This window comes from Nipponia nippon, unplaced genomic scaffold (assembly GCF_047370975.1).
Source record: "Nipponia nippon isolate SJK-2023a ecotype South Korea unplaced genomic scaffold, ASM4737097v1 scaffold_5, whole genome shotgun sequence".
Classification (NCBI taxonomy): Eukaryota; Metazoa; Chordata; class Aves; order Pelecaniformes; family Threskiornithidae; genus Nipponia; species Nipponia nippon.
The window spans coordinates 21,215,074-21,231,481 of record NW_028262369.1 but is presented as its reverse complement, the minus strand read 5'-3'; the positions used below and the strand labels follow the sequence as shown (position 1 = coordinate 21,231,481).

Sequence of the window (16,408 nt, the reverse complement as noted above, 5' to 3'; positions counted from 1 at the left end):
AGAGCGTTTAATTGATATAGCTCATTTTGTTCCTTCCCCTCGCCCTACTCAAGTTTGCAAGGAGATGGGCAGACAAATGAAACCTCAGCATTAAACTTGCACCCAAGCAGACATGCTAGACAGGCGATGCATCAGATTTTTGTTTATGTTTTTGAAATGAGCTTAGTTTTCATATATGTTAATAAGATAATGGTACCTCCTTTTTTTTTTTTTTTCCCCTGTCATAGACATTTTCACAGTTTTAGGTTTGGATACAGCTGACTTTTGCTGCCTGGACTTCTAGTTGAATCTTTTTAATTTATATCTTCCCTTAAAGAAAAAAAGTGTGAGAGAAAAAGGCCATGATGGCTTAAATGCCGCCATCACCATATATATTTCATCTCTTCTCAAGTTCTGCCTCTGCAGGGGTCCCTTCACAGAGTCCTCTGAGGACTCTTAGCCTTGTTCTACCACTAGCTTGCTGTTGAAAGCCTGTGCTGAAGAATTATTTCTTTCTTACCATTAAATAACAATGTGCAGAAAAACACTTCTAGAAGTTAATTTTGCATGTTACAATACAATATGGACTTTCACTCAGGGTAACTGGCTAATTCACTACAGGCACCATCCAGAAAATTTGGTAATTCCTTTTTCTGAATAAGGTACATTCTTGAGAAATAAATGCACTTTTCCCCATAAAAAAAAAAAAAAAGGTAACAGTTAGGAACAATACAGCCAAAATGTTTTATTTGGGCAATACAAATACAATCAAATCAAAAATATCACAGATTTTCATACATTAGTAAGAAGTTACTGTACACTTGAACAGTTGCCATTTTTACAGCTAACAAAGCTTTACCTTTATTAAAATGTATTTTCCTCTCACATAAAATATACACTTTTCACTGACGTATTTTACATCATACACCTCTCTGGGATAAGAAACATTTCACAAACAATGCACAACAGAGGCCATCTTCTCTAAACCCATACAAAATATTACATAGAAGCGAGAAACACTGGTATATCCTACTAGGCTGCAGCCCTCAAATGTCATAGTCTGTTGCTACTAAAAATACTACATGCATCATAAAATGCTGTACATCGTTTAAAGTTTGGACTTGTCAGATTTGATCCTAGTTCCACACGGTACTGTGTAGTGAGTGTTAAACGTCGACTTTGTATTAATGGCACACTGACTCTTCCTTTGTGTTCACATCTGCAATTAAAAAACCCTCGAACGATGTTCCTAATGCCAGAGCAAACGCAAATGATTTTGCAATATAACACCACGGCTGATCATTTGATACCCCGTGTGCCTCGCAGACACACAGTCTGCTCCGTCTTCTGACACATAATAAACATCTGAAATGAAACCCTTGATCCATTGAAATAAATGGAAGTCTTGCCATCGACTCCAATGGAAACAGATTTTAACCCTGCAGTGGTGTTATATTTCCCTTACAATTAGTACAATATAAAAGGAGGGAAAAAAAGTTCTGTGAAGAAGGACTCCAGCCATGCTGCAATACAGAGATCACTGGCAGCGAGAATCGCTGTAATGTAAGGTTTCCATAAGAGCTTCCCCGGGGACTACCAAGAACTGTTCTTTCATAATAATTTTCTGATTTAATTTGGAGAACAGATGCAGGAAATAAATACACTCATCCCTACAGGCTGTTGCTGAGATTTGGAAAGAATTAGGGACTCTGTTAACTTCAGGTTAAACTAATTAAAAAAACATAGAAAAAGAAAATGTCACTATATTTTAATCCTGGGAGAAGTTCTGTTGTTAACCTAATGAACGAGTTATGGAAAAGCGATTTTTCTCCCTACCCATTGTACAGCAGTAAGGTTACAAGGAAGTTACCAAGTGGCTTTGGAAAAAAATTTCCATATTTTTTTAAGAGGCTTTTTCTTTAATTGCAAATAGGAAGATCTGCCCAGTTACTGAGACAGATACTCTATGTACTGTAGCATTGTTCTTGTAATGTTCTTTCTTGGCTTGAGTCCCTCCCGAAAGGCACCAGCTGCTTCCCGGTGCCCAGCCCCGCGGCTCCCGTGGGATGTGGAGGTTCTGAGCTGCCCCCGGCACGGCCGCAGCTGCTGTGCCTGAGGTTTTGGAGGAGTCAGGCTAGCGCTAGGGTCCGGGAAACGTCCACCCAAGCCCGGTATCTCAAGGCGCCTTTCAGACATCAGCTTCTCTTTTTGCACAGGTTGTTCTCGTCCTGCTGCCAGGCCGGCTTTACACAGAAACACCCTTCCTACCTTATCTCATCGCTGGGGATAACATCCCCTGCCAGGATTTCTTCAGGTACCTTTGGATAGGGGATTGTTTCTCTTCAAAAAAACCCTTCAATCCTCATAAATAAGGCATCCATTTAATTTAGTTACTGTAAACCACTTTTTAAAAACTAAAATCCTCGCCGTATCCTGTCATCTTGAGATGATTTATTTAGAAATGAATAAAAAAGATTAATATATATATATATAAGTATCCTTTTCTAATTGTAACACAATGTACAATCTGCAACCTGATTCTGGAATAAAATACAATCCTTAACAGAAGCAATGTGAACGTAGGGAAAAGTAATTCAATAATCTCCCATTATTCATGCATTTACCGTATTAAGATGGCTTTGTCTTCTCTGTGGCTAATGGTCACTCAGAGAGAGGAAATGCAGCATTTTTGCATTACCCGCAGCCTCACACCGCAGTGCTGCAACGCTGCTGTAGGACGAAATCCTTACTGTAACCGAGGATCCACATGGTGACTTTGTCAGGCTAAGAGATGAATGGGTACAACAGGAACGTGCTCTTGGCATTGGATTTGGTAGTTGAGAAATGCTCTGACCTGGTTGCTGCTTGAGCCAATGTAGGCAGTCTGGTTTCACTCAATCAGCCCCGTAGGAGCTTTAGGAAAGTGCTTTCTGTGCTGCTGATTGATGATGTTTAAGCAGAATTTGATGCAGTTGGATTCACACTAGTCATGGGAATATATTTTTGCAGCAGTGCAAGGGTGACCAGTGTACTATGATGAATTATATTTCCTTGGATTCGCTTGGCTTATACTGTTATCAGCTATAAGCAAGCCAGAAAACAAACAAATACAATATCTGATCTTTTGACACAGATACTGTACATTGGGCTCAAAGCAGAAATTTCATCAGCAGAAGACAGATAAAGGTGCGATGGGTATCGTCCATAATGTGAAATCTGGCTCTGAAATTATGTGAATGGCACATTATACAGAAGCACTTCCAGGTTGCACTCGGCATTATTCTTAGATTTACTATATAATTTAGGCAACAATTTATTTGTGAGAAAGCTGCCTGTGCACAAATAAGGGCAGAAGTTGGCTTTTCTTTTATCTATATGCTACTTTATTTGTCCTGGAATAAATTACAGCATTATTTGCTGACATTTGCCAATACCTCAGCTAAATGTTTACAGTTCTGAAATTCATTAAAAGTAGGTTGTCACGGCTGATTTTTGTTGAGTCTGATCATTAATAAAATCAGAACAAATTTACTTAATCTAAATTAGACTGTGGTTTGGGACACTATATAAAAATGATTATTTCTTTTCCAGTTAAGGTGTGTGTATGGGATATCCTTTATACATATAATCATATCTGTAGTTTTTTATATTCATGTCTTGTGCCTGAGTATATGAACATGCGGCGCATGCTTGCTTTCTTTGGATTACTAGTGTGTCTTTCATTCAGTAAGGTCGACTGTTGGAAACATTTTATAATTGCTTAGTATTAACTTGTCTATTTTACTGTGCCCCTGAATGAGAGTCGAACACCTCTGTTTGTAGGCTGACTTTTGTTCTTTTACATATTTTAATGTAATGGTTCTACCTTGCTCTCTGCAGAGTGGAAATAAGGGAGGGAAGTCCAATATTTGCCATGAATGCATTATGGAGATTCATAAGTAAATACACTGGGCCAACTTCCACTTTCTCTTATACTAATCTCAGCATGGTTTACTTCATTTAAACCACTAAGGTTTCTTGACTGCAAAGCTGAAGCCGTAGCAGAATGTGGCAAGCATTGTAAATTTGTTGTATATAGCTCCTCTGCACATGCAGGGATGGTAGAGCAGCTCTGCAGAATAATCCTGCTGGGTACCAGGAGTATGCTGCCAGGTAAAAAGGCATGCTGCACAAAAACACATACCTAGCTCAAAGGTGACAAAATTTGTTGTGGGGAAGTCAGCATTGACACGATAAAGGCAAAATTTTCTTTCTCATGGAAAATCCAGAGACTAAGTACATTGTATACAGATCTACAGAGAAGAGCTGTACTAAGAAAATAACATGATGATATTTTCTAGAATACCTTTGCCATATGGATCATGATTTCACACGTTCCCAAAAGTTGGATCTTCCTTCCTTTTGGTCTTAGGATCAAGGGATTTGTACTTTCATTGAACCTTTTTGATTTTGTATTTATTTTAATAGGAGCATTGTGTTATTGTGGGTCATTATTTCTTACATCATATATGTCAAACCTGGCAAGTTCCATTTAATACATTCTTTTTGAAAAAAATAGTTTTGTACTTGTTGAATAACACTGAGGATTCACCTCAATAATTTATTTTACAATTAAAAGAATACCGGTCTTTTGCAAAAAGGTTTTTTTAACATTTAAGATATTAAAATGAATTGAAAAACATTTGTTTTCATTCATCAGCTTTATGTAAAATGGACCCCCCCCTCAGATTTTCAAAGTCAGCATGATGTAATGGGGTCCCATGAAAAAACAAAGGGGTCAGACTCCAACTATGCTCATACTGAATTCTTTACACATGTTTTTTCTTTTTTTAAGGCTCATTTTAACAAACACTATTTCAATTCACATTTACTCAGGGTCTTCCACCTGGGAATCTCACAGGCTATGCTGCATTAATAGGAAGGCTAAAGACTCCCTCTGTCAGTGTGCCAGGGACTATCACTACGGTCTATCAAATATGAACACCAGAAAACTCTTTCATTTGCCTGCAAGGGATTAGACGATGAAAATGGGAATCTACAGTCCATACATCCCTGCATGGGGGAAATAACAATATCGCTTCTTTTGCCACACAGGGAAAGTGTCGCCCGAGAAGGCACTGCATCCCACCTGTCCTTTCATCTTTCATTGTACACAGAGCAGTCATCACATTACAAACCAGCAATAATTCTCTAGCATTGATTAGATTTATGTAGGTGAAGGATTGTACAAATGTTTACTTTAACTGCTAGCAGTTGACATGGAAGCTTTATGTTCTGAACCAGTGAATAATGCTAGGCTTTCCCTTCATGCTCCTTAATGCTTTTTTGACCTTATTTGCCTGTAAGTAGCTTTGCCATCAAAAGCTGTAATTCTGCTGAGTGATTTCCCAAATGCAAGAGGAGTCCTACCGTGTAATACTTGCCAGATCTCACAGTGTGCAGCATTACATTACATGCAGCGTTTACTACTGAGTGATTCATTTTGCAGTCCAGCTAGTACCATCCTATAATTAAATAGCAAACTCATGCCGTGTAAAGGTCAAACGTATCAAACCTGCCAAAACAAAGGCCACATGTGTGTGGGACTCAGGAGATTGAAGACCGAAGTCAGCATATATAAGATATCCATTCATTAGCTTAGAAATTAGGACTTGCCATGGTAAGCAACTTATTTGCTGTAGATGTACTGCACGCGAATGTACTGCAGTGTTGCGGCTCATGCACGTGACTTAAAATGGGCTTTAGCTTTGTAACCTGTGTCAATTCTGCTATCGGCTGTATGAATTTTTTGAAAGAGAGGCATTAACAACACAGTAACTTTGCTTATACATTTGCTTTGATCTTGTTTTTCGAGCCGTGTAATCAAGAGCTGGTGCTTGATAGCTAAGATTGGGTTTTATCTGTCAAGCTTTGTTAAGCTTTTAGAACCTAACAGGGAGATTAGGTTTTGAATACGGGCTTTGTATCCTAACTCCTTATGTAAATAAGTTTAAGAGACATGACAACACTTTGCTCCCTGGGTGTAATACAAAATATACAATAGTGTTATATATTAGACCTGCTCTGTAAGAAAAAAGAATGAGCAGGTTATAGTAGCGTTACTGTGTCCAGAAGTGTTCATAATCCATTTCTCTTGTCCTAGAAATGATCTTTATTCTGTCTCTTACGGAACTCATCCTATCTGCTGTTTGTTTTGCACAGGTAAAAATAATTCAGACCCTTTTTAATAATTTGCTACTCCAGTTTTAATTGGAAATGTCTAAGCTGGTTCTTGCTTCATTCCCTTCTAATATAGTTTGACCCTGGTCCACAGAGGTGAAATCAAACTGCAATAACGTAGTTGGATTGACATCATATTTAAATCTGGTGTTTCACTGTAATTGATTTTGCACTGCACACAGCGGGTAAATTAAATACAATATGTAAGTATTAAATGGATATACTTGAGCCTCCTGTTAAAACAACTTTTGTCTTTCAGCTCTGTCTTTACAGAATGAAACTGTATTATGAACAACCCTGTTCAACTGAATCTACTGTAGACACTGTTATATTTTTCTTGGGGAGGAGCTACACTGTGCAAACACATTGGAGGTCCTCAAAATACTGTATTTTGTTGTTGAAGAAAAATTGAGAAATAACTATTTTGCAAGATCCTATTTGATGATGCTTACATGTAGTTTTTCTTGAGTATCGTACAGGATTGAATTAGCCAAATTACCCTACCTGGCAACTTTTGCAACGTCATTGAGAGCAGGGGCTTCTTTGGTGCTAGATCATTATCCATATTTATCAAAGGAAAGATACAAGAGTGGAGCAACAACATTATTTGAATCGCTATGGTTATGAAGACATATAAAAATGATAACTGCTGAGTAAATGTTAATAGACAACATTGTCTGCTGGGGATGGTGAAAGAGTAGTACCCATTAAAGAGGAAAAAAAAGAAACCAAATCCCTAGGAAAGCTGTTTTCCCTCTTGTCATAATGACCAATGCTGTTAACAGGATTTCTAATGGATGTTTTATACTCTTCCCTAAAAGTATGTTACTAATATAAGTCTTACTTTGTCATATTTTATGTATTTATTTTCAGCATATAAAAATGTAGCAGGCATCCTGTCTGCTAAAATACGCTTGTAATTGAGCTTTAAAAGCCTGGGTAAGCTGCTTCACAAAAGACACTGATGATAATTGGGAAACCAGCCCATCACAGTTCAAACATTAAGTATTGACATTAGACTGAAAGGAGAGCTAATTCTGAAACAAGTGAGGAAATTCAGGTCCATCTCCAGTTCACATTATTGACTTGGTTCCTGTGCCCAGCTGAGTCTCTGGGCTATGATGGACCTCAGTTCCTCAGCCAAGAAACAGATCTACGCTGTAGTTGCCTTCTGTTTCTAAATTCCACCAGTGAAACATTAAGTTTTAGGTCTAGCAGATTAGCATTTGGTTCATTTTTCTGACCAAGAGTTATTAGAAAGACATGTCCTTAAGCCTGGCATACTTTGCAAAGTAAAGCAAAAACTTATAATTAAAAGTAAGCACCTTTGAAATACTCCAAAGTGTCATTACTTGGGCATTAGCCAATGTGATCTGTGGAAATCCATCAGCAGATTAAAACTGATCTTGGGCAGAGAGGGCTTTTTTGTTAATTTAATTTAATTTAATTTATTTTAATTTTATTTTGTTTTATTTTATTATTTTATTTTATTTTAAACCAATGAGTCAGGTCCTTCTATTGCATAAAGCAATTCCATTGACAGCTGCTGAAGCTACAGATTGTTAATACACAATTTGGTTCTCTGTGGTGTTACAGGCAGGCCTCTACTTGAAAAGAGAAGGATGAAAAATGGAGCTTTATTCCCTCAGTTGTGCAAATATCGTCTATTTCACATGGTAGAAAGTTCTGATTTATAATTTTGCCCTCCAGAAATGTCTTCCCTGACACTGCCATGGTACCCCAGTAATATCATCACCTCCGTTTCACCCTCTCCAGATCAGGATGGCCAACTCCTGCCCTGGAGAGGTGGAGCTGCCTCTTGGAGCACCATGCCCAGAGCCTGGAGCAGGTGCCGTGGCACCCCTCCTGTCCCTTCATGTTCATAGGGTCAGGGTCTGTATCTTGACTCATTTCTTTTTCTAGATAGATAAAGATTTTAAACAAAATCTATCCTTTAAATCATGGCACTCACTTGGCAACCAGTGAGCATATTATACATATGTGTGATTTTAGAGCAAGTTATTAACGCAGCAAGATTATTTTATTTATTCCAATTTCACTGTTCACAGCTCAGCACAAAGCCAGAACTACTTCATAGTTCCTGGTAAATCACCTTAAAAACATGCTTTCATTATTTGTCTGGATGTACTTTTGTTTTTCTAACATATTTTAGCTCTAATACATGTAGTATCATTCACATGTTATTGTCCTGTTGGCTTTTTAATACTAAGCTTTGTGTTGCAGGACTTATTTATTCTTTTAAATTGTCTTATCATATGATAACATACTAAGCCTTTTGCTCTGGATCACCAAGGAAAATATATTTGTGGAATGAAGAGCAGATGGCACCGAACGAAGGCGTTATTCAGGGTACTGCTGTTTACTGCTCTGTTAAATCCTCCCTGTATTAGTAGAGTAATTAAAGTATAAGCTAGATGCAGCATTTTTGCTCAGGGCTCGATATGATAGTGTATCCTTAGGCTTCTCAATTACTGCAATGTAAAACGGAGAGAAAAATCAAAAGTCTATCAGGGAAGAGGAATAATCAATAGTTACAAGCTATCAACAACAAGGCAGTACTTATTAAAGCCAAGGGGCAAGCTCAGCGCTGTTCTGCACTGCAGGATCCTGTTAAGCCGTGCAGGGCTGCATGGGGCTGTGCCATACAGGAACCCCAGAAATATTTGGCTGAACCAAGCTAACCCTGCTAACGTTTTATTGCATGGGGAACTGAGTTTGATTGTACAGAATACATACACTCCCAATTCAGTGCTTTATACATTTTAATTGAAAAGCCTGAATCTAGAATGAGAAGCAATCTGTCTTGCAACCACTGATCTAGAAGAACTGAATAAATAACCAAGTCTGTGGCATGGTTCGTATGGCTGCCAATCAACACCCGTCATTCTTCTGGCTGGAGAGAAAACAATAATGCTGGGAGAATTACCATTAGCTCTGCTAAAGCTTTCCCTCAGCCCTAGGTAAAACAGTAATGCTAAAGTCAGCCCAGTGCAAGTATGGCCGGGACACGTGAAGGCACCCAGAGTGCTGGCAGGCTTGGTGTCCTTCTGAAGCAAGCAGTGGCCAGCAGACTGGTGGCAAATGGGAGGCACACGTTACTCCTGCAGACAGAAAAAGGTGTGGAGCATGTCTGGTGGGGTCTTCACTAGCACTGCTCCAAGGCACACCATGTCTCCCTCGATTCAGATGATGCTCTAGCAGGTCTGCATGTACATGTTTTGCTGGCACAACACAGTGCTACCAGACAGCCCAGTGAATTAAGACAGAGTGGTCCCTTTGCCTTTGCACAGCATTGTGAGGTTGTTTTGCACTCTGCCTCAATTTTTTCTTTCCTGTTTGTTTCTCAAATGTTGGCTTATGTCTCAGGAAGATGGGAAACACATCCCAAGGAGAGTGAGAAGGATGAGGGCAGCCTAGTCCCTGGTGCATGTGCCTGGCTGCGATTGTCTCTGGGGGCTGAGGAGGTACGACCTGCTGCACTGCCCCTGCCCCGTTCCCCCGTTCTGACATAAGGGTTGTCCTTCAAGGGGGTAAGCATTTTCAAAGCGCTTGGCCACTGCATATAATTTATGGAGACCACCATATCTCTGCTGCATTGCTTGGGCAAGCAGAAGCATGACTCCAGGCTGCAAACAAAAGGCGCTGGACGCTCCATATCCACCGAAGCTAGCAGCCTTTCCCTGGCATGACCCCTTGCTGCTGCTGCTGAAGCCAATGAAAGTTTCAAATTCAAAGTCTTTACAGCTGCTGTTTTTTGTCTGCTGTATGAACTATGTTATTGCAGTCACTTTTCTGTCCCATGCTCTGACATTGAACACCAGTATAGCACCAGCCACATAAAATGCAGTTAGGCATAGAGGCTGCCATTGATTTTAAGGCTCAGACAGAAGTGCTGCTGAGCTCTAAGCTGCTTTAAATGCTAAGGATCTTGTTTAAATTCTACATGTTTTGTACTTCACCTATTTTTTCATCAGAAGTCCAACTGTAATGTTGTGCTGGTTTTGGCTGGGATAGAGTTAATTATTTTCATAGTAGCTAGCATGGGGCTATGTTTTGGATTTGTGCTGAAAACAGTGTTGGTAATACAGGGTTGGTTTAGTTACTGCTGAGCAGTGCTTACACAGAGTCAAGGCCTTTTCTGCTTCGCACATCACCCCACCAGCGAGCAGGCGGGGGGGGCACAAGAAGTTGGGAGGAGACACAGCCGGGAGACCTGACCCCAACTGACCAAAGGGATATCCCACACCATATGACATCATGCTCAGCAAATGAAGCTGGGGGAAGAAGGAAGAAGGGGGGGACGTTCAGAGTGACGACGTTTGTCTTCCCAACTAACCATTGCGCGTAATGGAGCCCTGCTTTGCTGGAGATGGCTGAACACCTGCCTGCTGATGGGAAGTAGTGAATGAATTCCTTGTTTTGCTTTGCTTGTGTGCACAGCTTTTGCTTTACCTATTAACCTGTCTTTATCTCAACCCATGAGTTTTCTCACTTTTACTCTTCTGATTCTCTCCCCTTTCACAATGAGGGGGGGAGTGAGCAAGTGGCTGGGTGGTGTTTAGTTGCCAGCTGAGGTTAAACCACAACAAATAAGTTACATGATTCTGCTCCACCAGGGCAGCCAGCTGTGGCAAAGTCCATTTAAAAAAGAACATATTGTTTACAAATGAGGTTTGACGCTACTTTAGTCCTGACAGCTGTACCATATTTAGGGCGGCAGTGATACTATCCTGAATATTTTTTTTCATGCATATCATTTCAGTGCCAATATCAAGCAACACGCTACAGAAAAACACTGGTTCTTAAACTCGCACCTATCTGATTATTTCAATATATTATTCATATCACCTTTTTACTCTACCACATTTTAAAAATCTGTTTATGGAAAAGTGCTTTTAGAATGTATTAGCATTTGACCAGAATAGAGTATTTAATTCAGCATGGAAGCATTGACAATGAAGCATATATTATGCCTCCTACACAGCATTTACTGTCATTATAGTCGCCTACATATATTAAGTTTTGTTGTTGATGATTATGGATGAATATTAGTGAAAGAACTTTGTGCAAAATAAAACCATAGTTGGCCACCATCTGAGATTGAAGGAGAAAAGGGCATAAACAAATGGCTTGACTTGCAAATGATAAACTCATTGTTTTGAAACTATCTTAGGAAAATTAAGGATTATATTCAGTCATCTGAATATACTTGTTGCAGCATAGCATAAACCTGATGCCTTCAAGGTTCTTCTCTGCTCTGATTTCTGCCCCTGACCCTTTCTAAAGGCACTAACCAGGGCTTCAGACGAGTAAAGGCAGACAGAGACCAAGAGTGCGCGATGCGTTTTCCAGTCTGTGTCATTCTCTTGACTGAGTCAGTAGCGCAAAAGATCATGCAATTTTTTAGTGCCACTGCCTTTATCAGACAACTCCTTTATTGCTGTCATGGCACAGACCTGCATGAACGATGTATTAATTCCCTACGGTATGTAAATAGCATATTGGACATCATAGTCACTTTTGTCCCATGTGCAATGCTGTGCATTGTCATAGTGCTACACAAGCTAACTATTTTGTTAGCATTCATATAATTGGTGTCATTACATTAGAGACAAGGCTCTGTGGTGATGGTATTGGTGACAAACTGGGAATGGTTTGGAAGATTCACTACCAGTCTGCTGAGTCCCTGGTTTACCTTGCTCTTCTGTGGTGCTCTACATCAGTTACTCTTTAAATGATTGAGTGGGTGACCATATCTGTAGGTTATGCAAACCTACATGTGTGCCACAGACTGGTCCATGTGTTTTACGCTTGTGCCTTGTTTTGAAGTTGGATGTGCCAGGGGACTCTTGTGTGTGGGTTTGCAAATTTCCCCTAGGGCTGCTCTTGAAACCTGCCTCTGAGATCTTGTAAGAGATGTTGGGAAAAAAGCTGCATCATGTTTTCTCCTGGCTGAGTCTGAGCTGGTCTTTGCAGATCTCACTACTGATTCTGATCTTGTTGGTTTTGCCACAAATCCTGAGGTGACTGTGAGTTTTGCCTAGGTGGCACGACAGTAAGAACAACAAAGAAAAGACATAAAGAATAGTTTAGTATGGTGGGCAAAGATGATCTGGCAGGTCCTGTTGCGGCTGTAATGCCAACATTTTCTGTGTGACCTAGGAGAGATGAAGCAACCTGTTGAGCTTGGGGAAGGTACCAAATCCCGCACTGGCCATGGCCTGGCAGCTTGTGGGAGGGTGCAAGTGGCTGTGGGTTCGTAGGGGATCTGCTCTGCTGCTAAAAACTCCCAGCTTGAGCTGGCTCACGTTCTTCACTGTCATATTCTCCTGCTGACCCTGATTTAAAGGGTTGGGAGTGAGGGGGAGGTGTGTGAAATGGATTTGATTTGTAGGTGTAGGAGGCACTGCAGTCAGTGCTGAGGAAATCTGAAGACAGAGTGGATGGAGGCAGAGGAGAAGTCTCCCTTCCCTGGGTCAGAGCTGGGGAGCTCTACTGTGGTTTTGTCCAGGTGTTAGTCAGTAGCATTTGGGCTGCCTGTTCAACTTTACAGGTGGAGTAAGGAGCCGTGAGCAACAACACATGAGATGCTACAGCGGGCAGGAGACCACATCTCGGGGGAATACAACCATGACCAAGCAAAGCTTTCATATCTCTGCTCTGCCAAAACACTCAGCCTCGAGGGCGCTGAGGTGCCTAGGTAGTGAGGGAGATAGGCGCATCTCCCTGAGAAACCTTACATCCTGAAAGACCGTCTTCAGGAATTGTCCTGAAGCATGTGGCCGAACTAATTTCTCCATTTAATCAACATTTGCTGCATCATTAGGAAAACAGCCCTGCCCAGTCTGCTGTACCTCCCCAAAGTGAAGGCAGAAGCCAACAGGAGCTGCCATTCTGCCTTGCTTGGCTTCAGTTTAAACGGATGCAAAGTAAAAGACATCAACAAAACTAACCAATGCCCTGGGAAAAGATCAGATCACATTTCCTACAATAACTTATCCAACCCAATAATAGATCTTGCAAACATCTGTTGTCCAAGCCCAGGCTTTTGAAGTGCTGCGGACCCTTTCCATGAGTTGGGATACACAGAGATGATTAGATTTACCCATTGTAAATGATCGCTATTGATTTTGTTGAGGAGGGGGAATGGATAGGCATCAGAGGACAGCAGAGACTTTACAAAAAAAGAAAAAAAAAGAGGGTTTGTTTTTCCACTGGAGTAAATGGATGATTAAATCACCTGAGGGTCTTGCTGTGTGATTCTTGCTTTTCAGATAAAAAGTGCCAAGCAATCTAAACTAGTTCAGGTTGAAGCATGTACTAAGCTTTACATGGTATTCAATTCCCAGGTCAGTATTTCTTTAAGCTCTAGCTGGCTGGTCATTTTGACCATATATAAAGGCCGTTATATAAAACTGAACAGAAATTAATACAATCACTTGATAGCCAGAAGCTCATTCTTAGAGCAGATCTGCCTTGATGGTTATTCTAATTGCTGCTCTGACTGTGGGAGCAGGGACTGTGTGGCACTACCTCTTTCTCTGGGGTTGCATCTTATCTCCTGCAATTTTCTGAGTGCATGTTCTGTGCTGGCTGATCGCATTGAAAAAGCCAAAGGATTGAGAAGTTCAGGCGCTCGGTGAAAGGAGAGGCACAGCAATACAGATGGAGTGCTAAGATCTGTGCGTTTTAGCTATCCACTTCAACAAAACAGGCTGGAAGATTTGCTCAGAAATAAGCAAACAGATCCTGCAAGCGCAATTGTGTTTCCATCTATAGAATAATGCTGCCTGGATACCCTTCCTGGCAAACCATGAATCTCTTTGTGCTTTCTGATCACACTGTAAATCTCACTCGCTCATCTGTCATAAAGATTGATTTTTCTTTTATTGTTTTGTCAGTATATGGTTTTATCTCTTCAACGCCCTTCTCCTCCCCTCCATCCATAAGCTGATGTTTTGCTGAAGTGAATGTTGTGACGTCTATTATACGTTACTGAGCGAAGCTCTAAAACTGAGTCTTGCAAATTAGCAGACATCATGAAAAATAATATCCTGCAAGGCACGGCATGCTCTGACTGTACAAGCCTGCTCCCCTTTCTCTGGGTCTGGCATTCCCCTGGCACTCCACCTCCTGCTTTTCGCTTAGCTAAGCCTTTTCTATGGGAGCCACGAGACATTTGTGCGAACAAGAGTATTAGAGAAGGTCCAGGAGCAGTAACTGGAATTGCAGCTGTGTCCTCAAGGCACTGTTAGAGAGGTGGCACAAAGACGGGCAGAGGTGCTTGCCTCTTCCTGTGCCTTGGGATGCTCCCAGGTATCCCCTGAGCTGCAGCACAAGTAATTCAAGCCCCAGTAATTGCAGCATTATACTTGTTAACTTCTGAAGGCTGATAATTATTTTGTGTCACTATTGACAAAGTTGATGACTTTTTCTTTACCATATTAATTCAGTGACTTTTATAAGTGCATATAAAAAGGCATGTTTACTTTGATTAGACAAAGTGTGAATGTTAAATTACAGTCTGTACCATTGAATCTGCTATTTTTCTTCTGCCCGTTATTGTAGACCAATATTCTACTTTGGGAAGGCATTTAAACCTCTTCACAGTGATTGAAGGCAACGACCAACTTTTTCTATTCTATTTACACCGATCTCTATTTGATTTCCGCAGATATAAGAGGCTTCAATTGTAGGATCACCCTTATCTGTAGATGTAGGCTGAGCAGAGGCAGCACATAGTGCTCGTAAGCCAGGGAGCAGTCTCCTCGAAGAGTATTGCTAATTGTGTATGATTAGTTAAGCAGTTTTAAACAGTAGCTCAGACTTAGTCCACAGCCTGAACACACACAGACTATCAGCTGGCTACTTGTGACAGTACCTAGAGACTTCTGGCTGTGTACAAGCTGTGCTGTACATCACGGGCCTTATTTGCTGCACTCAGATTCTCTGAGAGAACTAAAAATTTGGCATACTGTCGATTTAAAGCAACTTTCCATTTATAAAAATGCATGTGGGATGGAGTCATTAGAATAATAAATTGTAATGCTTATATAACACTTTAAATCTCTACGAAACACATTATAACTACAGCTGTTTCACAGCCCTGAGAACTCTGTAGAAGGGAGATAAAAATGCCCTAATGCCCTGCCCCTGGGCATGGAGCTCAGCTGGGCAAAGGAACCCTGGCGGGTCCCAGCTGACTCAGGACTAGGCTTAATTAATGAGCTCTTCTGAAATCCACTGGTGAGAGACAGCCAGCTGCCCCATGGAGGAGTTGCTCTTGGTCAGCAGAGGAGACTGAGCCCTTCCCCGTCCTACTGGCTCTGGCCAGGTCCCCACCATCACCACCACCATCCATTTTGTGCATCTAGGGTTCTAAGAGTCCCTCGCCCCACGCGGCTGGGGTGAAAACCATGAAGTAGTGGTCCCTGCAGCTGAGGGGTGTGGGACCTGCCCTTCCCACCAGTGGGAGGACACTGCTGAGGGACAGCATGGTGATGGGCTGCTGTGTGGCACCATCCCTGCTGCCTTGGGGCACTTCTGCTCATTGCCAAGCCCAAGGATGGGATTTCATGTGGCTGTTTCTCTCCACAGCCCAGTGTGCTGACCAAGGGAGAGGGTGCGGAGAGCCCCCCTGGGGAAGGGAGAGGAGGAGGGCGAGGGCGGGCTGGAGGAGAGGGGATGCTGAGGGATGAGTGGCAGGCTGCTGCTGCACTGATTTTAGAGCTAAATCAAGAGGACCTCTTTTCTCTCTTAATTTCTATTTTTTTCACATCTTCGCAGACCATTTTAGTACAGAATAATTTCCCAAGCTCAGATCCTCATTTAAATTTTTATATTATCTGTTTTAATTTTTTTTTTCCCCTGATTACACTGAAATGTTGGGCCAGATCCTGTGCTGGTATGGACCGCTCTCCCACATCTTTATCTGCATATACCATCAGATGTTATAAATATTAGTGGACAAGCAAGTTACAAACAATTTTATGATGGTGGGAAACTGAGAGCATTGCAGCTGGAAGATCTTTGGAGGACATTAACGGGAGAGCCACCTGTAACTGCTCCTCAGAAGTCAGCCTGTCTTTATGAATAATGGGGGAAAACCTGCTTACAGAGGCATACAAACTCAGTTTAGTTTTGGTTTGTTTTGCTTCTCTTCCCCAGTAAATCCATGTGTCTTTCACAG

At 41.2% G+C, this 16,408-nt stretch overlaps 1 protein-coding gene across 1 annotated transcript in view; it reads right to left on the bottom strand.

Annotated features, from left to right (window-relative positions):
* Positions 1–703: 703 nt before the first annotated feature.
* Positions 704–16,408, bottom strand: part of NEGR1 (neuronal growth regulator 1) — a 325,509-nt gene continuing 309,804 nt past the window's right edge. Inside the window, exon 7 of the mRNA XM_087730632.1 lies at positions 704–16,408. This exon is cut by the window's right edge and continues 15,121 nt beyond it. The gene's annotated coding sequence lies outside the window, so the exon portion shown is untranslated.